The 22,869-nt window shown below is 41.4% G+C and overlaps 1 protein-coding gene across 6 annotated transcripts in view; it reads left to right on the top strand.

The window, feature by feature from the left end:
* Nucleotides 1-20,351: 20,351 nt before the first annotated feature.
* LIMA1 (LIM domain and actin binding 1) overlaps nucleotides 20,352-22,869 on the top strand; it is a 106,078-nt gene continuing 103,560 nt past the window's right edge. For all 6 annotated transcript variants that reach the window (XR_012420242.1, XR_012420241.1, XM_074006819.1 and 3 more), the window contains exon 1: nucleotides 20,352-20,477. The gene's annotated coding sequence lies outside the window, so the exon portion shown is untranslated. The remainder of the gene's footprint in view (nucleotides 20,478-22,869) is intronic.

The raw sequence follows: 22,869 nt of genomic DNA, 5'->3' as shown, positions 1-22,869 counted from the left end.
TACCAAGATAGAATATTTTGAAGCATGGTGGTGCATCACTGGAGTCCCAGCTACTTGGGAGTCTGAAGGGGGAGGATTGCTTGAGCCCAGCATGTTGAGGCTGCAGTGGGGCATGATTGTGCCATAGCACTCCAGCCTGGGTGACAGAGCACGGTCTCATTTAAAAAATAAATAAATATAAAATTGTATATTTAAGGGCCAATTTAAAACACATATGACATAATAGAGTAACAAGTCTGTTGTCTCCTACAGAGTATAGTCTTAGGTAAGTCATCTAACTTCTCTTTGTTTCAATTTTCCAATTTCTAAAATGGCAACAGTAATATTTAATCGGCATTATCAGGTTACATTAAGCAATTAATGATTTAATGTTGGCTGAGCTCATTTCAACAAAATCTACAGAACTCAGAGCATATGTTCTAGTGCAGGGTTTGGTAACCTGTAGCTTGTGAGTCAGTCTGGCCCATGACCTATTTTGTGTGGCCCACAAGCTAAAATAGATTTTATACTTTTAAAGGATTGTAAAGTGAAAAGATAAGGTAGAAGAGTAGAAAAAGAAAGGAAGAGGCCGGGCACGGTGGCTCACATCTGTAATCTCAGCATTTTGGTGAGGCCGAGGTGGACGGATCATGAGGTCAGGAGATCGAGACTATCTTTGCTAACACCGTGAAACCCTGTCTCTACTAAAAAACACCAAAAAATTAGCCGGGCATGGTGGCAGGCGCCTGTAGTCCCAGTTACTCGGGAGGCTGAGGCAAGAGAATGGCATGAACCCAGGAGGCAGAGCTTGCAGTGAGCCAAGATGGTGCCACCGCAGCCTGGGCAACAGAGCGAGACTCTATCTCAAAAAAAAAAAAAAGGAAGAGTAGGGGGTGTACAGACACTGTATGTGGCCATAAGAGTCTAAAATACTTAACAACTGGCCCATTACAGAAATAATTTGCTGACCCTTGTTCTCGTGGATTCAGCTATCATGAAAACATTTTTAGAAATAATATTTTTCAATAAATATAAATCAAAAAGTATACATTCCAAAACTATATTATGGGTAGTTAAAGGAGAAAAAAAAAGAATCATGAAATTGCATTAGAAACCATTCATTTGGACAGGGTGTGATGGCTCATGCCTGTAACCCCAGCACTTTGGGAGGCCAAGGCAGGTAGATCACCTGAGGTCGGGAGTTTAAGACCAGCCTGACCAACATGGAAAAATCCCATCTCTACTAAAAACACAAAATTAGTGGGGCATGGTGGCGCATGCCTGTAATCCCAGCTACTTGAGAGGCTGAGGCAGTAGAATCACTTGAACTGGAGAGGCAGAGGTTGCAGTGAGCCGAGATGGCGCCATTGCACTCCAGCCTGGGCAACAAAAGCGACACTCCATCTCAAAAAAATGTGTGTGTGTATGTGTGTATATAGATATATTTATAAAATAAAATAAAAATAAATATATATACTTTTTTTTTTTTAAAACTCCAAATCCTTCTATACACTGCTTTGTGGTGCTGTGTGTATTAGGACTTTACTATATCAGGAATTTATTTTGATGTGAGATAGAGATGGTATTTTCTATTTTTCCACACGAATAGCCAATTTTCTCAACACTCTTTTACTTATTTATTTATTTAGAGACAAAGTCTCACCTGCCTCCACTCCTGGCTAATTTTTTGTAATTTTAGTAGGGACTGGGTTTCAACATGTTGGCCAGGCTGGTCTCGAACTCCTGGCCTCAAGTGATCTCCCCACCTCAGCCTCATAAAGTGCTAGGATTATAAGCATGAGCCACTGCACCTGGAGCAATCTCGGTTCACTGCAACCTCCACCTCCTAGGTTCTAGGAATTCTCCTGCCTCAGCCTCCCGAGTAGCTAGGATTACAGGCGCACATCACCACGCCTGGCTAATTTTGTACTTTTAGTAGAGATGGAGTTTCACCATGTTGGCCAGGCTGGTCTCTAACTCTTACCTCAAGTGATCTGCCCACCTCGACCTCCCAAAGTACTGGGATTACAGGTGTGAGCCACCATGCCCGGCCTTGTATGTTCATCTTAAACCCAGCCTTGTTGTCTTTTTTTTTTTTTTAAGATGGAGTCTCGCTCTTGTCGCCTAGGCTGGAGTTCAATGGCGCAATTTCAGCTCACTGCAACCTCCACCTCCTGGGTTCAAGCAATTCTCCTGCCTCAGCCTCCCAAGTAGCTGGGATTACAGGTGCCTGCCACCACGCCCAGCTAATTTTTGTATTTTTAGTAGAGACAGGGTTTCACCATGTTGGTCAGGCTGGTCTCGAACTCCTGACCTCAGGTGATCCGCCTGCCTTGGTCTTGCAAAGTCCTGGGATTACAGGCATGAGCCACTGCGCTCGGCCTTGTATATTGATTTTAAACTCAGCCTCCTTGTTAAGTGCAATTACTATTTCTAATAATTTATGGTTATATAATTTGGAGCTTTCCACAAAAACAAGCATATTCTCTGTCAATGTTTCTTCCTTTTTAGTTCTTATATCTCTTATTTCTTTGTATTGACTTACTACCTTGTCTAGAATTTCCTGTAAAATGCTGATAGAAGTGGTAATTATAGGGAACATCCCTATATTTTCCAAGTTTTAGATATAATTTTCTAAAGTTTAATGTTATGAATGATGTTCAATTTAAGTTTTCTGTAGATTCCCCTTAACAAATTAGGAAATTTTCCTTTTTAGTTTGCTAAGAGCTTTTATCATGAATGGGTGCTAAATTCAAATGCTTGTTCTACATATTTAGAGATGATGATACCCCCATGTGTTAATAGGTAAATTAACATTGATACTTTTTTGATTTTTGTTTTTTAATGTGAAACCACTCTTATATTCTGGATAAATCCATCTAGATCAGGCATGCATATTATCTATTTAATATACTGCTGATTCAGTTTACTATTTATTTATTTATTTTTATATTCAAGCACACTCACCATAACAATTTATTTAGAATTGATGTATCTATGATGAGTGAAATTGGCCTTTCATTTTCTTTTTCTCCCTGTTTGGTTTTGGTTTCAAGTTATCACAACTTTATAGAAAGAGCTGGAGAATATTTCTACTTTTTCTGTTCCAGAAAAGTTTATATAAGATTTAAATAATCTGATCTTTGAAAACCTGAACGAACGCCTAAATAAAGTCAGGTGCTTTAACTGCAAACAAAATTTCTTTTAATGTTGCTTTCAGTAACATATAGCAAAATATCCTTTTAACAATGGCTTAATCAATGAAGACATTTAATTATTTCCCTAACAAAAAGTCTCTCCAGAAACAGTATTAACATCTGAGTATTCTTCTACTCCCAGTAGTGCAGCACCTGCATGACACTGTAACAGAAAGTGTAAAAAAGTTTATACTACACATCTGAGCAGGCTCAAATTTGTGCCCATAAAGAAAGAGCTTTTGGAAATCAATCAATCAACGAAATATTATCTATTTATTTACTTCTATTTTTTGAGACAGGATCTTGTTCTGTCGCCCAGGCTGGAGTGCAGTGGCATAATCACACCTCACTGCAGCCTGGACCTGCCCGGCTCAATCTATCCTCTTACCTCAGCCTTCTGAGTAGCTAGGACTACAGGTGTGCATCACCATACCCAGCTAAGTTTTGTATTTTTTATAGAAATGGGTTTTCGCCATGTTGTCAAGGCTGGTCTCGAACACCTGGGTTCAAGCGATCCACCTGCTTCAGCCTCCCAAAGTGCTGGGATTACAGGCATGAGCCACCAGGCTTGGCCAATAAAATATTGTTAGGTGTTATAGTGTAAGGTGGATGTACATACATACAAATGAATATATTTTATTTATATACAATCAGAGAAAAAGTTCTGTGCATTTTTATGCTTGAGATAGATCCAATGCACTACAGGACAAAATATTTGTACATGCAAAAAAAAAAAAACCAGAATTAGGGGTCCGGCGCGGTGGCTCATGCCTGTAATCCCAGCACTTTGGGAGGCCAAGGCGGGTGGTGGGGGGGATCACCTGAGTTCAGGAGTTTGAGACCAGCCTGACCAACATGGTGAAACCCCGTCTCTATAAAAATACAAAAAAAGTTAGCCGAGGTGGGTGCCTGTAATCCCAGCTACTTGAGAGGCTGAGGTGGGAGAATCGCTTGAACCCGGGAAGCGGAGGTTGCAGTGAGCCAAGATCATGCCATTTGCACTCCAGCCTGGGCAACAGAGTGAGACTCCATCTCAAAACAAAACAAAACAAAACGAAAAACAGAATTAGGAACTTTAAGTTCTAACACTAGCTTGCCTTCCTTGAAACTGAGGTATAAAGTCCAAATATTGTACTTTTATAATCTTAGGGCATAAACAGTATGTAGTATATAGTGCATAAACAGTATATAAAAGTCTAATCTTCATTTTGTTCTTCAATAAAATGAGAATAGTGATACAAATATAACTATAAATTAGTACGATCAGTCCAATTGAGATTATGTTATGTTTTGGCCAATATTCTGAAAATAAAAATTGACAATTATTCTGTATAATCCCTAAAGTACATTAAGATATTTGCACACATAACTGAGAATCTGTTATTTGCTAATATGGATGTGGAGAGCTTCCCAATAAATAGCTAGGGCATTTGGAAAATGTTTTTTCTGCTTTTTGGAATAAAATTAATTGTTAAATGTCAGGTGTGCTGGGGAGACAGGAGGAACAACCAGAAACAAATTAGGCAATACCACTGTCTGTTTCACAGGATAAGGGTGGGAGGAGGTGAAGAGAGCCCAAATCTGGTAATTTAAGGTGATAGACACTAATAACAATGGTCTTTGAATTTAAAAGCTGCAGCAAGAAAGGACATAATTAAATTACATGAGGACAAAGAAGGACAGAGAAAGACTACAAGGTGCTCTCAGGTGAGCCTTCCACTACAGCTGGGTACTGTTCTCAAAGAGTTCCCTGGAGAGTCTTCTACCATCAAGTGACATTTGAGGTATTAAACATGTACGATGGGATTGGACACCTTGAGCATATGATCCTTAAGGGGCTGACAGTGCACACTTCCTGCTGAACTAGTTTCTTATCCTAGAGTCTGATCCCTGAGCTCAGGTGTTCTCCTGTCCTCCAGTACTTTTCAAATTTCTATCGTTCTGTTACTAAAAAAGAATGAGGAAGAACCAGAGATCAACTTCTGCTGTGGGCTATGCAATTTACCTCCAGAAAACTTCTAAGCCTGGGAGAAGTGAGAAAGGGATCAGTATTTACTGAGTGTGTACTCTAGGCCAAGCAGAATACTAGATGTCATTTAATTTATTCCTCATGATAACACAGCCAGCCAAGTGTTACTATTGCAAGGGAAGAAGCTGAGGCTTAGAGAAGCTAAGAAACTTGCCCCTTGACTCATAATAAGTCAAAGAGAATGCAAATTAATTCTGACTCCAAAGCTTATGCTTATTCCACCAGGATAAGGGATCCCTGACAACAAGTGTTTACGCCTGGATGTTTCTCTCCCTTTTAGTAATGCATTTGTAACATTTCCACAACAGAAGGACTTTTTACTGAAACAATTTAACATTCTGAGCTGGGCACCATGGCTCAAGCCTGTAATCCCAGCACTTTGGAAGGCTGAAGCCAGAGGATCACTTGAGGTCGGAGTTCCAGACTAGCCTGGCCAACATGGTGAAACCTTGTCTCTACTAAAAATACAAAAATTAATCAGGCATGGTGGTGCATGCCTGTAATCCCAGCTACTCAGGAGGCTGAGGCAGGAGGATCACTTGAACCTGGGAGGCGGAGGTTGCAGTGAGCCGAGATCGCACCAGTGCACTCCAGCCTGGGCGACAGAGCAACACTCCGTCTCAAAAAAATAAAAAATAAAAAAATATGCATACTCAGAATCTGACAAAATCCCCAAAGGTTTATGAAATACAGGAATATTAGTGTACATGTGTTTAACATCCTAAAAGAGTGAAAGGAAGTACACTAATCCTGCCAACAATAAGTTTTTTAAAAAGGAAAATCACTTCCTTCTTCATTTATTAGAATTGCTTGGAAGCAGAAGTCAGGAAATCTCCTTCCTTGATTTATGGTATTTATGTGGCTAACTGTTGTTCCCAAAGAACAGAATTTATTCTGATTTAGCCTTTGAAATGTTAAATATATATTTTCATTATTCTTTAATAGAACCTGGTTTAGGTTATTTTAAAGATTTCCACATGATGAGTTTATTTTACTCCCTTTTTAATATTTGGAGAAAAATGAAGCTACAAGCAAAGAATGCCTAATTACTTCTTATGCATTAAAAAATGCACATTCAATACAATGATAACTTACTATCCTAGAAATTAGTTACAGAGAATACCTTTAATATACACGTATATTTCCGGTTAGAGTAAGAGATGTTTGGGAAGAATGCAAATTGTTCACACATATAACATTCAGCCTGGCCGGGCGTAGTGGCTCTAGCTTGAAATCCTAGCACTTTGGGAGGTTAAGGCGGGCAGATCACCTGAGGTTGGGAGTTCAAGATCAACCTGGCCAACATGGTGAAACCCCATCTTTACTAAAAATAAAAAATTAGCCAGGCATGGTGGCATGTGCCTGTAATCCCAGCTACCCGGGAGGTTGAGACAGGAAAATTGCTTGAACTCTGGAGGCAGAGGCTGCAGTAAGCCAAGATCGTGCCAGTATACTCCAAGCTGGGTGACAAAATACGACCCTATCTCAAAAAAAAAAAAAAAAAAAAAAAAAAAGATTCAGCCTTTCTTCATAATACCTAAAAATAACTTGAGTTCTTTTTATCAAAGTAAAATAGTTTTCTTTATTAAAAAGATTATTATAGACATACAGTAAAATGGAATAGAACAAAATTTCCAAAAATGGACCCACACAAATATATTTATTTAACTTTCAACAAAGCAGCCAATGTAACTCAATGGGGGAAAAGATAAGGCTTTTCAATAATAGTGCTGGAACAACTGGATATTCACACGGAAACACTCTGACCCTTAACTTGCACCATGTATCAAAAAATTAATGAGGTGGGTCATAGATCTATAGGTTAGAGCTAAAACTATAAAACTTCTAAATCTGTAAAACATAGGAGAAAATATTTGGGGCCTTGGGTTAGACAAAGATTTCTGTTCTTTTCTTTTGAGACGGTCTCCCTCCATCACCCAGGTTGGAGTGCAGTGGCGCAATCCCGGCTCACCACAACTTCCACCTCCCAGGTTCCAGCGATTCTCCTGCCTCAGTCTCCCGAGTAGTTGGGACTATGTGTGTGCGCCACCACACCCAGCTATTTTTTTTTTTTTTTTTTTTGTATTTTTAGTAGAGATGGGGTTTCACCATGTTGGCCAGGCTGGTCTCAAATACCTGGCCTCAAGTGATCTGCCCACCTCAGCCTTCCAAAGTGCTGGGCTTATAAGCATGAGCTGCCACACTTGGACAAGAAAAAGTCTTCCTAGGTAGGATGCTGTAATCCCAGCACTTTGGGAGGCTCTACAAAAAAATACAAAAATTAGCTGGGGGTGATGGTGTGCACCAGTAGTCCCAGTTATTTGGGAGACCGAGGTAGGAGGATTGCTTGAGTCTGGGTAGTTGATGATGCAGTGAGCCGTGATCATACTACTGCACTCCAGCCTGGGCAACAGGATGAGACTATGTCTTAAAAATAGAATAAGATAGGATGCAAAAAGCACACGCCATTAAAAAAATTGGTAAGTTGTACTTGAAAATTTTAAACTTCTGCTTTTTTTTATTTCTTATTTTTTTGAGATGGAGTCTTATTCTGTTGCCCAGGATGGAGTGCAGTGGCACAAGCTCGGCTCACCGCAACCACCAACTCTGGGGTTCAAGTGATTCTCCTGCCTCAGCCTCCCAAGCAGCTGGGATTACAGGCATGTGCCACCATGCCCTGCTAATTTTTTGTATTTTTTTAGTAGAGACAGGGTTTTACCATGTTGGCCAGGCTGGTCTGGAACTCCTGATCTCAGGCGATCCACCTGCCTTGGCCTCCCAAAGTGCTAGGATTACAGGCGTGAGCCACCGTGCCCAGCCTAAACTGCTTTTTGAAATACACTGTTGCCGGGCACGGTGGCTCACGCCTGTAATCCCAGTACTTTGGGAGGCTGAGGCGGGTGGATCCACCTGAGGTCGGGAGTTCAAGACCAGCCTCACCAACATGGAGAAACCCCATCTCTACTAAAAATACAAAATTAGCTGGGTGTGGTGGCACATGCCTGTATTCCCAGCTACTAGGGAGGCTGAGGCAGGAGAATCACTTGAACCCAGGAGGTGGAGGTGTAGTGAGCTGAGATTGCGCTATTGCACCAGCCTGGGCAACAAGAGTGAAACTTCATCTGAAAAAAAGAAAGAAAGAAAGAAAAATTAAGAAATAAGCTCCAGATTGGGAGAAAACACTTTCAAAGCATGTATCTGATAAAAGACTTGTATCCAGATTATATGGACAATTTTTACAACTCTATAATCAGACAAACAACCCAATTAATAAAAGGGCAAAAAATTGAACAAAAACTCCACTAAATAAAATATATAAAAAGCAAATAAGCATATGAAAAGATGTACAATATCATTGGTTATTTGTGAAATGCAAATTAACCACAATGAGGTATCATGGCACCCAATAGAATGGCTGAAACTTAAAAGACCAGTAATATCAAGTACAGTGGAGGACAGGGAACAACTAGAACTCTCACGCATTGCTGGCGGGAATGCAAAATAGTACACCACCTTTGGAAAAATTTGGCAGTATTTTAAAAAGTTAAATGTACATTACTATACAACCCAGCAATCCCACTCCTAAGTAGTTATCCAAGAGAAATAAAAACACATGTCCATATGAAGACTGTTATGTAAATGTTCACAGCAGCTTTATTAATAAATAGCCTAAAACTAGAAACAACACAAATGTCCATTAACTGGTGAATCGATAAATTGTGATATGTGCCTATAATGGAATACATTACTTGGCATTAAAAAGGGATGAACTGGCTGAGCGTGGTGGCTCATGCCTATAATCTCAGTGCTTTGGGAGGCCAGGCAGGATCACTTGAGCCTAGGAATTCAAGACAGCCTGGGCAACATTCTGATACCCCATCTCTACAAAAATAAAAAAATTAACTGGGGCTGGGCACAGTGGCTCATGCCTGTAATCCCAGTACTTTGGGAGGCTGAGGCAGGTGGATTGCCTGAGGTCAGGAGTTCGAGACCAGCCTGGCCAACATGGCAAAACCCAGTCTCTACTAAAAATACAAAAATTAGCCGGGCATGGTGGCGCACTCTTGTAATCCCAGCTACTCAGGAGGCTGAGGCAGGAGAATTGCTTGAACCTGGGAGGTGGAGGTTGCAGTGAGCTGAGAGCCTTTGCACTCCAGCATGGAAGACAATCAAAATTCTGTCTCAAAAAAAAAAAAAAAGAAAAGAAAGAAATTACTTGTGAGTACTGTTAAAAATATAGACTTGGGGACTTCACTTCAGTGATTTTGATTTTTAGATCTGGGGCAGAAAATAGAAATGAGCATTTTTAACCAGACCTCTAGGTGATTCTGATATAGATAGTCTTTAGCTTTAAGGCACAGGGTTAAGAGGTCCCTAGTTCTCCTAGGATAGAATTCAAACTCCTTAACATGTCTTCCAATGTCTTATAAGATCTAGTCCCTGCTTAGCTTTTCACCTTCATCCATGAGTACTACCTCCTACACCCTAGACTTAAGCTATACTGTATTTTCCCATTTTTTAAAGTAAACATAGCCCTATAATGCTTTTTCTCCCTTGTTGATCCTACTCCATCTAACTTTTCAGCGAGGCAACCAAACACTCACACACACATACAGATACACACCTCTGCCTTGCTAATACCTGTTTACCATTCAATTTAGACATCAATTCCTCTACTACGAAGACATCCTTGATTCCCAACTCTAGGATAAGTACCCCTCCTAAGGGCTACTAGCCTCCTGTATTTCCCTTACCATAACACAGTTATCTAAAGTATTCCACCTATTTAATTATTCATCCCACTGAATCACTGTCTTGTTCTCCAGTGAATCCTCAGTGCTTCACACTGTACCTGGCATATTGTATGTACTCAATAAATATTTATTTATTTATTTATTTATTTATTTATTTTTTTTGAGACGGAGTCTCACGCTGTTGCCCAGGCTGGAGTGCAGTGGCGCGATCTCGGCTCACTGCAAGCTCCGCCTCCCGGGTTCCCGCCATTCTCCTGCCTCAGCCTCCTGAGTAGCTGGGACTACAGGCGCCCGCCACCACGCTCGGCTAATTTTTTGTATTTTTAGTAGAGACGGGGTTTCACTGTGGTCTCGATCTCCTGACCTTGTGATCCGCCCGCCTCGGCCTCTCAAAGTGCTGGGATTACAGGCTTGAGCCACCGCGCCCGGCCAAATATTTATTGTATTTAAAAAATGAATGACTTTTCCTTATAGAAGTATGAAGTAAGGGAAGCAGAATTTAAAAATTGTACTTACTCCAGCCTGGCCAACATGGTGAAACCCTGTCTCTACTAAAAATACAAAAATTAGCCTGGCATGGTGGTGCACTCTTGTAATCCCAGCTACTCAGGAGGATGATGCAGGAGAATCACTTAAACCTGGGAGGCGAAGGTTGCAGTGAGCCAAGATCATGCCATTGCACTGTAGCCTGGGGACAAGAACGAGACTTCATCTCAGGAAAAAAAAAAAAAAGAAAGAAAGAAAGGAAAAAGAAAGTAATCCTATTTACAATAGCTACAAATAAAATAAAATACCCAGGAATTAACTTAACCAAAGAAATAAAAGAGCTCTATAGTGAAAATCATAAAACACCGAGGCAAGAAATTGAAGATAACATGAAAAAATGGAAATATATTCCATGTTTATGGATTGGCAGAATCAATATTGTTTAAATATCCATACTACCCAAAGCAATCTACAGACTCAATGCAATGCTATCAAAATACCAATGACATTCTTTACAAAAATAGAAAAGGCAATTCTAAAATTTATATTTTAAGACCCAGAATAGCCAAAGCTATCCTGAGCAAAAAGAAAAAAAAAGTGGAAGAATCACATTACCTGACCTCAAATGATACTACAGAACTATAGTAACCAAAACAGCATGGTACTGGCATAAAATCAGGCACATAGACCAATGGAACAGAATAAAGGATCCAGAAACAAATCTATATATCTATAGAAAACTCATTTTCAACAAAGGTGCCAAGAACACATATTGGGGAAAAGATAGTCTCTTCAATAAATGGTGGTGGGAAAACTGGATATCCAATATGCAGAAAAATGAAACAACCCCTACCTCTCACCGTATACAAAAATCGAATAAAAATGGATTAAAGACTTACATCTAAGACCTCAAACTATGAAACTACTAAAAGAAAACATTGGGAGAACTCTCCAGGACATTGAAGTGGGCAAAGATTTATTGAGTAATACCCCACAAGCACAGGCAACCAAAGCAAAAATGGACAAATGGGATCACCTCAAGTTAAAAAGCTTCTGCATAGCAAAGGAAACCATGAACAAAGTGAGGAGACAACCCACAGAATAGGATAAAAATATTTGCAAATATTTTCTCAGGCTATACAAGGAGCTCAAACAACTGTATAGGAAAAAAGAATCTAACAACCCAATTAAAAATGGGCAAAACATCCAAACAGACATTTCTCAAAAGAAGACATACAAATGGCAAACAGGTTTATGAAAAGGTGCTCAACATCATTCACTGATCATCAGAGAAATGCAAATGAAAACTACAATGAGATATCATCTCACCCAGTTAAAATAGCTTTTATCCAAAGGACAGGCAATAATAAATGCTGAGAAAAGGGAACCCTCATATGATGTTGTTGGGAAGATAAATTAGTACAACTACAACGGAGAACAGTTTGGAGGTTCCTCAAAAAACTAAAAATAGAGCTACTATACAATCCAGCAATCCCACTCCTAGGTATATACCCAAAAGAAAGGAAATCACTTTGTCAAAGAGATATCTGCACTCTCCTATTTATTGCAGCACTGTTATTCACAATAGCCAAGATTTGGAAGCAACCTAAGTGTCCATCAACAGATGAATGGATAAAGAAAATGTGGTACATATACACAATGGAGTACTATTCAGCCATAAAAAAAAAAAAAAAAAAAAAAAGAGATCTCATGGGTGCAGTGGCTCACACCTGTAATCCCAGCACTTTGGGAGGCCAAGGCAGGTAGATCACTTGAGCTCAAGAGTTTGAGACCAGCCTGGGCCAGGTGGTGAAACCCTGTCCCAGCTACTCAGAAGGCTGAGGTGGGAGGATTGTTTGAGCTCAGAGGTTGAGGCTACAGTGAGCCATGAGCACACCATTGCACTCCAGCCTGGGCAACAGAGTGAGACCCTGTCTCAAAACAAACAAACAAACAAACAAACAAAACCCCCCAGAAGTTCATATTTTGGTAAAAGTAAAAAATAATTTGGAAGTGGATAGTACTCTTTGGTTGACTTAATTCTTCCAACTATGGAAGGTAAGCAGAAGAGAGAATATGGTTAAACAGATCTTATTCTCAAGTTTATAATCTAAGGTAAACAATATTTTTTCAAGAATGTTTACAGTCTAGGTGTGGTGGCTCATGCCTGTAATCACAGCACTTTGGGAGGCCGAGACAGGCAAGTCACTTGAGGTCAGGCGTTCAAGACCAGCCTGGCCAACATGATGAAACCCCGTTTTTCTTTTTCTTTTTTTTTTTTTGACAGAGTTTTGCTCCTGTTGCCAAAGCTGGAGTGCAATGGCGTGATCTTGGCTCACCTCAACCTCCACCTCCCAGATTCAAGTGATTCTCCTGTTTCAACCTCCTGAGTAGCTGGGATTACAGGCATGTGCCACCACGCCCGGCTAATTTTGTATTTTTAGTAGAGATGGGGTTTCTCCATGTTGATCAGGCTGGTCTCAAACTCCCGACTTCACCGGGTGCGGTGGCTCACGCCTGTAATCCCAGCACTTTGGGAGGCCGAGGCAGACGGATCACGAGGTCAGGAGATGGAGACCATCCTGGCTAACATGGTGAGACCCCGTCTCTACTAAAACTACAAAAAACTAGCCGGGCATGGTGGCGAGGGCCTGTAGTCCCAGCTACTCGGGAGGCTGAGGCAGGAGAATGGCGTGAACCCGGAAGGCGGAGCTTGCAGTGAGCCAAGATTGTGCCACTGCACTCCAGCCTGGGCGACAGAGGGAGACTCCGTCTCAAACAAAAAACAAAAAAACAAAAAACAAAAAAAACAAAACTCCCGACCGACCTTAGGTGATCCGCCCATCTTGGCCTCCCAAAGTGCTGGGATTACAGCTGTGAGCCACTGCGAATGGCCAAACCCTGTCTTTACAAAAAATACAAAAATTAGCTAGGCATTGTAGTGCACACCTGTAATCCCAGCTACTCGGGAGGCTGAGGCATGAGAATCGCTTGAACCTCGGAGGCGGAGGTTGCATTGAACGGAGATTGTGCCACTGCACTCCAGCCTGCGTAACAAAGTGAGACTCTCTCAAAAAAAAAGAATGTTTACCTATCCATCATAGCTTGCCAGGAATAAGAACAAAATAAAAAAAAGAATGTTTACCTCACAAAAAGACATCTGATTGATCAACTATAACTATAAACTGAAATAAAAAAAAAGTTTGTCAGTAAGTAGACAAGATTCAGATAAATAACTTAATATATGGGATTATTAACTATTAATAATTTTGGAACATTTTTCTTTGGTTTATTCCTAAGGACATGGCGGAAGTTTCATTTTATCAAATGCTTAATGAATTATACCTTTATATACTAAAGGAAGAAGGAGGAACAGTAATTTAAGCTCCTAGTTTGTCAGCTAAGTAAGACATGCCATTTTATTGAATCCCCAAAAGTCAATTAGGATTGAACCTGCAATTCCCATTATGAAACTATGGTTGAAAGGTTAAGTAACTTGTCCAGGAAAGAACAAAGCAGGTAGGGTGGAAAGTGGGAACAGAGTTAACATTTATTATCAAGTCTGTAGTAAGCAATGCCAAGTATTTTACATACATTTTCTTGTTTGAGCTTCACGTTACCCCTAAAAATATATACTACTCATTGATGTGCTAATAAACAACCAGCTCCCCGGGGAAATAATGTGTGCATATCTATACCTATCTATATAAATCTATAAAAATGTTACTAATATAAAGCATGTGTAGCTTACAGTTTACAAATAATAAGTATAAAATACTCTTTTTGTGAATTCCACACAGCCAGTTGATTCCACAAGCTTTCAGTAATCTTTCCAAACTCTTCTATCTCAGCCAATTTATGATGGCAATTCAACCATCATTTGATACTTTCAATCTGCTAATCTTTTTCCAATATATTTCTTGTCCTTAAGTCTGACATGTGATCTACTATTAAACTACCATTCCTCATCCATTACCATTTTTCAATCTCATACAAACTTATTAAAATGAAACTTCTTTCAGCTTTAGCACTATTGATTGCAATAATGCTATCTTTTTAGCTTTTTGTATAATTGCAGGGATTGTAACTTTGTTGATTCTACATTATTACTTGCAAAATCTTGAAAATAATTCAAGGCCGGGCATGGTGGCTCACACCTGTAATCCCAGCACTTTGGGAGGCCGAGGTAGGCAGATCACTTGAGATCAGGGGTTTGAGACCAGACTGACCAACAAGATGAAACCCTGTCTCTACTAAAAATACAAAAATTTGCTGGGCATGTTGGTGGGCACCTGTAATCCCAGCTACTTGGGAGGCTGAGGCAGGGGAATCACTTGAACCTGGGAGGTGGAGGTTGCCGTGAGTTAAGATCACGCCACTGCACTCTAGCCTAGGCAACAGAGCGAGATTCCATCTCAAAAGAAAGAAAGGAAGGAAGGAAGGAAGGAAGGAAGGAAGGAAGGAAGGAAGGAAGGAAGGAAGGAAATAATTCAAAATACATGTTTTAAAATTTCACTTAAATGATATTATTTTCCACAGTGAAGGTAGTTCTTTGTAAGTCCAGGGAGATGATTTTCACAAATCAAAACAACTTAAAATGATGTTTCTAATAAAAGACATATATTCATTACTTTTTAGTAATACATTCTTAGGCAGAGGTTTAAATCTATTTTTGACTGGGTGTGGCAGTTCACGCCTGTAAGCCCAGTGCTTTGGGAGTCCAAGATGAGAAGATCGCTTGAGGTCAAGAGTTCAAGACCAGCCTGGGCAACATGTGACACCCCATCTCTACCAAAGGTTTTTAAAAATTAGAGAGGTGTAGTGGCATGTGCCTGTTGTCCCAGCTACTTGAAGGTTGAGGCAGGAGAATCCTTGAGTTCAGGAGTTTGAAGTTACAGTGAGTTGTGCCACAGCACTCCAACCTGAGCAACAGAATGAGACCCTGTCTCAAAAAAAAAAAAAAAAAAATTAAATGGAATGACTTTAAACTGATGACTTAACCATATCTTCAACTTGAGATTCATGCTAATGACAATCTTTAACTTTTCCAAAGTTTCTGCAGTGCATTCTATTAGTTGTTTAATTTTCTGAATGTCAGTTGATCTTAACTGCAGTGCAATTGAAAGTAATGAAAATTCGTGAAGAATATCAATCATTAAAGTAAGGTATTGCAAGAAATTAATATTAGCTAATCTTGTTGCCAGGCCAGAATAAAAATAATGAGAAAAATGCATTTATAATGTAGGATATGTGTGCCATGTAGCATTGGCGGTTGGTAAAGTACATGCCCACCCATCTCAACCTAAGTACTTGGCCAATTTTAATAATGTCAGTTTCAAGTTATTTAGCTACGATTTCCAGCTGTTTCCTTTTTTTAGGTTGGTGGTAAACAGAATAAATTTTATCCATAATATTTTTTTTCTTGAGACGGAGTCTCACTCTGTCTCAGGCTGGGGCGCAGTGGCGCGATCTCAGCCCACTGCAACTTCCACCTCCTGGGTTCAAGTGATTCTCCTGCCTCAGCCTCCCAAGTAGCTGTGACTACTGGAGTGCACCACCATGCCCAGTTAATTTTTGTATTTTTAGTAGAGACAGGATTTCACCATGTTAGCCAAGCCAGTTTTGAATTCCTGACCTCAAGTGATCTGCCTGCCTCAGCCTTCCAAAGTGCTGGAATTACAGGCATCAGCCACAGTGCCCAGCCTATCCAGAATATTTTTAAATGATTGAATTATTTCAGATACTGAATTATAATTGGTAACAGAGCCAAATGATGACATTAGGAAATTTTTCTAACAAATCTGTAGCCACTCCAGTCTTTCTTCCCATTATCGTAAAAGCACCATTACAACAAAATGCAGTTTACTTTCAACTATTCATTATTAAATTTCAAATATTCATTACTGAAGCCACATATAAAGTAGACAATATCGGCTGGGCGCGGTGGCTCACGCCTGTAATCCCAGCACTTTGGGAGGCCAAGGCAGGTGCATCACTAGAGACCAAGAGTTTGAGACCGGCCTGGCCAACATGGTGAAACCCTGTCTCTACTAAAAATACAAAAATTGGCTGGGCTTGGTGGCATATGCCTGTAATCCCAGCTTCTTGGCTGAGGCAGGAGAATCGCTTGAACCCAGGGGGCGGAAGTTGCAGTGAGCCGAGATCGTACCAGTGCACTCCAGCCTGAGGGACAGAGCGAGACTCTGCCTCAAAAGAAAAAAAGTAAAAGAGACAATAATGTAGTAGAAATATAATCTGTGGGTGGCAGACACCAATTCTTTTTTTTGGAGATGGAGTCTCACTCTGTTGCCCAGGCTGGAGTGCAATGGTGCGATCTTGGCTCACTGCAACCTCTGCCTCCAGAGTTCAGGTGATTCTCCTGCCTCAGCCTCCCGAGTAGCTGGGACTACAGGCCCACACTACCATGCCCAGCTAATTTTTGTATTTTTAGTTTTAGAGATGGGGTTTCACCATGTTGGCAAGGCTGGTCTCGAACTTCTGACCTCGTGATCCACCCACCTCGGCCTCCCAAAGTGCTGGGATTACAGGCATGAGCCACCATGTCCAGCTGACACTAATTCTTTTAAAGCAACAAATATCTTTACCAGTACAGCTTATTCAACTGTGTACTGGAGATAAATCTCTAGGTAATTTTCTTCCAGTATGTAGATGCCTCATCAATTATAGTGCATATTTGCCATTCTCTTCCAAGATTATTAAATATGTTGATATAATTTCTTTTGCAATATGTTCTGCTATTCCTGTTGCACTGTATCATGTATGTAAACATTTCCCCTATCTACTCCATTTTTCCCTCTCAACTCTATTGTTCCCTTCACTATTAGATAAAGGCTTATGAGTTTTTTGAGACAGGGTCTTGTTCTGTCGACCAGGCTGGAGTGCAGTGGTGTGATCTCGGCTCATTACAACCTTCAACTCCTGGGCTCAAGACATCCTCCCACCTCACCCTCCCAGGTAACTGGGATTACAGGCACACACCACCACACCCGGCTTTTTTGTCTATTTATTGTATTTGTTTGTAAAGACAGGGTTTTGCCATGTTGGCCAGGCTAGTCTCTAGCTCCTGGCCTCAAGTGATCCCTGCCGGGGCCTCCCAAAGTGCCAGGATTACAGGCATGAGCCACTGCACCTGGCCCATGCCCATTCTTTATGTATTGTCTGTGGCTACTTTGACACATTTGGCACTACAGTGAGAGCTGAGTAGCTGTGACAGAGACTATAAGTCCCACAAAGCCTAAAATACTTACTATTTGGCTGTTTACACAAAAGGTTTGCTAACATTTCGTCTAGAAAAATCAACAAAACAATAAATCAGGCCCTGACTTGTTGCATTTGCCAACTTCCATGGTGTAAATACTCCCATTACAGCCAATTTCATTCTACCAATGTGGCATTTCTGAATGGAGTTGGGAAGACATGCATACAACATATGTAGTATTTCCACATGGGGATACAATGGACAAATAACCCCAAGAGCAGAATTATTAGTAAAATGAAGGAAAAAACCACAAAGTGATGACTTTTTAGTATTTATTACCTTTATTTAAAAAGTTAGTTTTTAGAAGTAGGGTCTCACTCTGTTGCCCAGGCTGGAGTGCAGTGGTGGGATCATAGCTCACTGCAACCTCAAACTTATAGCCTCAAGCCATCTTCCTGCCTTGGCCTCCCAAAGCACTGGGATTACAAATGTGACTCAACATGCCTGGCTTATTACTTTTATTTTTAAGATAATTTAATTGTAGCTTATATAATTTGATTTCTAATAATTGTTGTGCTTATGAACTGGCTCATAAAATACCTGAAAATTTACCAATCAACCTTGCAAACTGGCAAAAGCCAGCTGTAGCATATATGCTAGCTCTATCTTCAAAGGGAGGCTTTGGGCAAGCAAGGAATTTTTGCATCCACTAAAGCACAGAGCTAAAAAAATATTGGGGGGAGGGGAGACATCTACTGAGGGAACGCCACATGCAGGGTAACCTATTTTCTGGAGTACTATCCTGTATTGATATCGTATGCTCTTTAACGTTCCCATGCTACCTGCCACTTTCGCTGGAGTCTTGATACTTGATACTGTTAATGCAAAATAAGTAGCAAGCCATTGGTCTGGAGTTGTTTTTGTACCCAGAAAGCAACCCAAAATTTAGAGGTATTCCTTGTTTTTTTTTTTTTTTTTTTTGAGACGGAGTCTCATTCTGTCATCCAGGCTGGAGTGCGGTGGCAAGATCTCTGCTCACTGCGATCTCCACTTCCCGGACTCAAGTGATTCTCGTGCCTCAGCCTCCCGAGTAGCTGGGATTACAGGCACTTGCCACCACGTCTGGCTAATTTTTGTATTTTTAATGGAGACGGGGTTTCACCATGTTGGCTAGGCTGGTCTTGGACTCCTAACCTCAGGCAATCGCCTGCCTCAGACTCCCAAAGTGCTGAGATTACAGGTTTGAGCCACCGCGCTGGGCCCCTTGTGCCTGATTAAGAATGGAGTTTTAACCAATCACAAACAGACAACCAGCCAAGTGGTTATATAATTAGGGATCTCCCGTGTGACCATATCCAAATAAGGCAAACACTTAGCTGTAGCCAATCAAATTTCTTTACTTTCGTGTTCAGCCTAAAAAGTCTGATGCCTGGGCAGCTAGAGCAGGGGTGTCTGAGCCTCTTCTGGTTTTGACTGCTGTCCGATTCAAAATCTAAGTTTGTTTTGTCTGAAATTTTTATTTCTACAATACCTATCCAGAAATCAGTCTAGGCTGGATATTTGAAGGAAGAAGGGAATAACTGGCTGGCATATTAATCATCTGTTGGAAATCTCTCTTCTCCTTACACATTTTCATCAACTTTTTTTTTTTTTCTTTTTTTTTTTTTTTGAGACAGAGTCTCGCTCTGTCTCCCAGGCTGGAGTGCAGTGGCCGGATCTCAGCTCACTGCAAGCTCCGCCTCCCGGATTGACGCCATTCTCCTGCCTCAGCCTCCCGAGTAGCTGGGACTACAGGCGCCCGCCACCTTGCCCGGCTAGTTTTTTTTTTGTATTTTTTAGTGGAGACGGGGTTTCACCGGGTTAGCCAGGATGGTCTCGATCTCCTGACCTTGTGATCCGCCCGTCTCGGCCTCTCAAAGTGCTGGGATTACAGGCTTGAGCCACCGCGCCCGGTCTCATCAACTTCTTTGGGAAGTGTAATTGCAAGCGTTTTCCCACGAGCAGCCCCGACTAATACGCATCAAGCTGCATGAATTCAGAAAAGCCTCAGAAAACCTGTGGTCTGAAACCCTACTATGCTTGAGGTACAGGAAAGAAGGATACTATCAAAACGCATCACGCAGTTGGTACGGAACTGGGACAAGACTTTGGTGGCAGGATGGCCAAGTGCTAGGCCAATTGACAGTCTCCAAACCATTAGCACAGCTCCTATTCTGAGTGGAGGAGTAAAAACAGCTGTTGGAGAACTTGGATGTCATCCGCCTTGTCAAACCATTTTCAGGATTAATGTACAGCTCTTTCCACTACACCACACAGCCTCCTCTAAAACACCCTCCCTGCACAGAACTTACCCCCAAAGCACCAGGAACCTAGCTGGCCTACAGCTGAGCTTAGGAAAAACCTGAGTGGCTCCAGAGTCAAACTGCGGTAACTTTGAGTTAGAGGAGTTAAGGCCAAAGTAGAGTCGCACAAACCCCCTGTCGTGCAAGTGCGTGTCTCCTTCAGAGAAAGGCGTGCGGAGGTAGACGAGACCCGGGGTTGCAGCCAGCCTCTCCCATCGCCAACGCCCCGCGCCGCCAGAGCGACTGGAGCAGACGCCAGCGCCGGGCACGCCGCCGGTGGCGCGCACGCTCAGCCCGAGGCCGCACGGGAGGCGGGCTGCCGTGCGCGCCCCCGCGGTGGTGGGCGGGGTCCGGGGCGGGGCCGCAGGAGCAGTAGGTGTAGTAGCTTGGTGGCGACAGGTGCGCTAGGTAGAGCGCCGGGACCTGTGACAGGGCTGGTAGCAGCGCAGAGGAAAGGCGGCTTTTAGCCAGGTAAGGGCCTTCTCTCTCCACAGCCGGAGAGTGCGCGAAGACCCCGGCTTCTCTCCACACCCTCTTTCTCCTTCGACTTCTGGGGCGGGGGGAGTGCAAAGAGTGTGAGTCCCTTCCCCTCGACATAAGGGGTCGAGGGACGCTGATCCTCCGTTCTTTCTTCACTTCTGGGGCCTGCGCTGTGGTGGGGAGCGCTTACGTCGGGCTGAGCCTTTGCTGCCAAGGGCGGGAGCTGCAAATACCCCGTCCTCTCCCACCGAGAACACTCCATTCTAACTGTATACTTTCTGGTGTGGTGGAGGAAGGTGGCAATTCATTAAAACTCCAAATACCCTCCTTCCAGGGAAATACTCTAATACTCAACTGCTCTTTTTCCTTCGTTTTCAGCCATTCCCTCTCTTTTCGATTTTTTCTCCCCTTCCATTATGCCAGCTGAACTCTGTTTAAGACACTTACACCCTTTTGAGGAGTGTTGAGAATATAGCAGTCCTTGCGGCCGATGTGTCATCCCCGAATCGCTATCGTGTATATATCGCTGGCACTTGCCCCCGACATATGTAGATGTTAATGTAAGGTAATTGTACACCCCTGGCTACATATACAAAAGCTTGAAGTTGTAGCTGCTAGGAACGAACCATCTGGCACCCTTCCTAGCCTCCTTACTGATGCTTGCAAGAACAGTTTAGCTGATCCTGGTGAGAGATATTTGAACTACTGTTGTCTTGCACCTAATTCCAGCCTTCAAAAGTCTGCCTTGGCTGGGCGCAGTGGCTCACGCCTATAATCCCAACACTTTGGGAAACTGAGGCGGGAGGACCGCTTGAGCCCAGGTGTTGGAGACCAGCCAAGGCAACTTAGCAGGACCCTTGTCTCTACAAAAAAAAAAAAAAGTCTAATCCATTCAGATCTGCCTAATCCAGATGGTTCAACTGACTTGACTTTTCAGGTTAGTCAAAGGTACTTAGGGAGTTATCAGTTTTTAAGACAATGCCCATTTTGGGGAGAAGTTTTCTTTTGCAGTAAGTATTCTTTTGCTCTTGATTTAAATGGTTTAACAGAGTACCTTTTATCTGCTTAGTTACCAATACTATTCACAAATGCTAAATATTTCAGGAGCCATGAAATAACACCAATCCTTTCTTCTGAGGTATGATGTAGACACAAAAGAACAGACCCCCAACAAACATGTTCTGAGTTCCTGTAGAGATACAGCCTGGATGCAGGATGATCACGATTTAGATAGACCTTCAAAAAATTGTAGAGTTGGCGTGAAAGAAGGCAAAAAAAAAGTGCGTGTTCATTTATGTTTTCTTGTTTTGCATTGATAGAACAACATATAATGTACTAAGTCATTAGTTTAGGAACTTATTTCATTCTTTGGACAAAATATTGAGTGCCTTTCATGTGAATCCTACTGTGGATCCAAAGTGCCAAACATCTTTACCCTAAAAGAACTTAAAATCAAATGGGTTAGACAGATCCACATACAATTTATGGTATTAGTGAAGTCATTTCTATACTAGAGGTCAACCCAGGGTACTGTAGGAGCATAGGGAAAATAGGTGTTTTGTTTTGTTTTTTAATTCTCTCTTCTGCTTTTCCTCAAAAAACAAAAACCTCTGAGTAATAATGAGTGATTCTCTTCAATCTATGTATTTATATCACTTTCATATTTCTTACCCTGCCTTCCTCCAACTCCATGGCCTATGGAAAATGGGATTAGATCCTGTTGTTAATGTGGCATTTAGTAAACAGTTGAATCTGTTTCCACTGTTCTATATTGGGTTGGGAAGTGTTATCAGTCCCTGGGAAGAGAACAGTATATTGGCAACATTAGCAAAGGAGTGCCATTTTGTAAAAATTACCTCATTGTATAACTTTAACTTGGTACACTCAAGCTTTGTTCCAGACTCTGGTTAAAGGTGGGGCTAAATTTCAACCTAATAATTCTAAGAGAAAGCTTCAGGAGCCAAAACAATTCACATCTGGGTGACAGGGGATCCTTTTTCCTGCTAAGGTGCCCTCAAAATGTTTTTCTCTTTCTTTTTTCTTTGGTGGGGAAGACAGGGTAGATAGGTGGGTGGGGAAGAATGTTTTTAAGTATAATTTTGACTGTTTTTAAGTATAATTTTAAGTATAATTTTTAACTATAATTTTGTTTCTTCAGGTTTCAAATTCTTATATTTTCTCTGGTATTTTTCACTGGTTAACTGCAATTAACTTAGAGCCCCTGTACCAAAAAAATTTATCAAAGACATACACACACAGACACAAAAGAATATTGAGAGTGTGGGAGTTCATTAGACATCTTTGGCATAATAGGCCACCTAACCACAAATTGGAAGAATTTGTTATTATTTAAATTGACAGTGAAACTAGTTTCAGGCATGGT

The sequence above is a fragment of the Macaca fascicularis genome, chromosome 11 (assembly GCF_037993035.2).
Source record: "Macaca fascicularis isolate 582-1 chromosome 11, T2T-MFA8v1.1".
Taxonomy (NCBI): Eukaryota; Metazoa; Chordata; class Mammalia; order Primates; family Cercopithecidae; genus Macaca; species Macaca fascicularis.
Note: the sequence above shows the minus strand (reverse complement) of the source record. Positions and strands in the feature narration are given on the sequence as shown.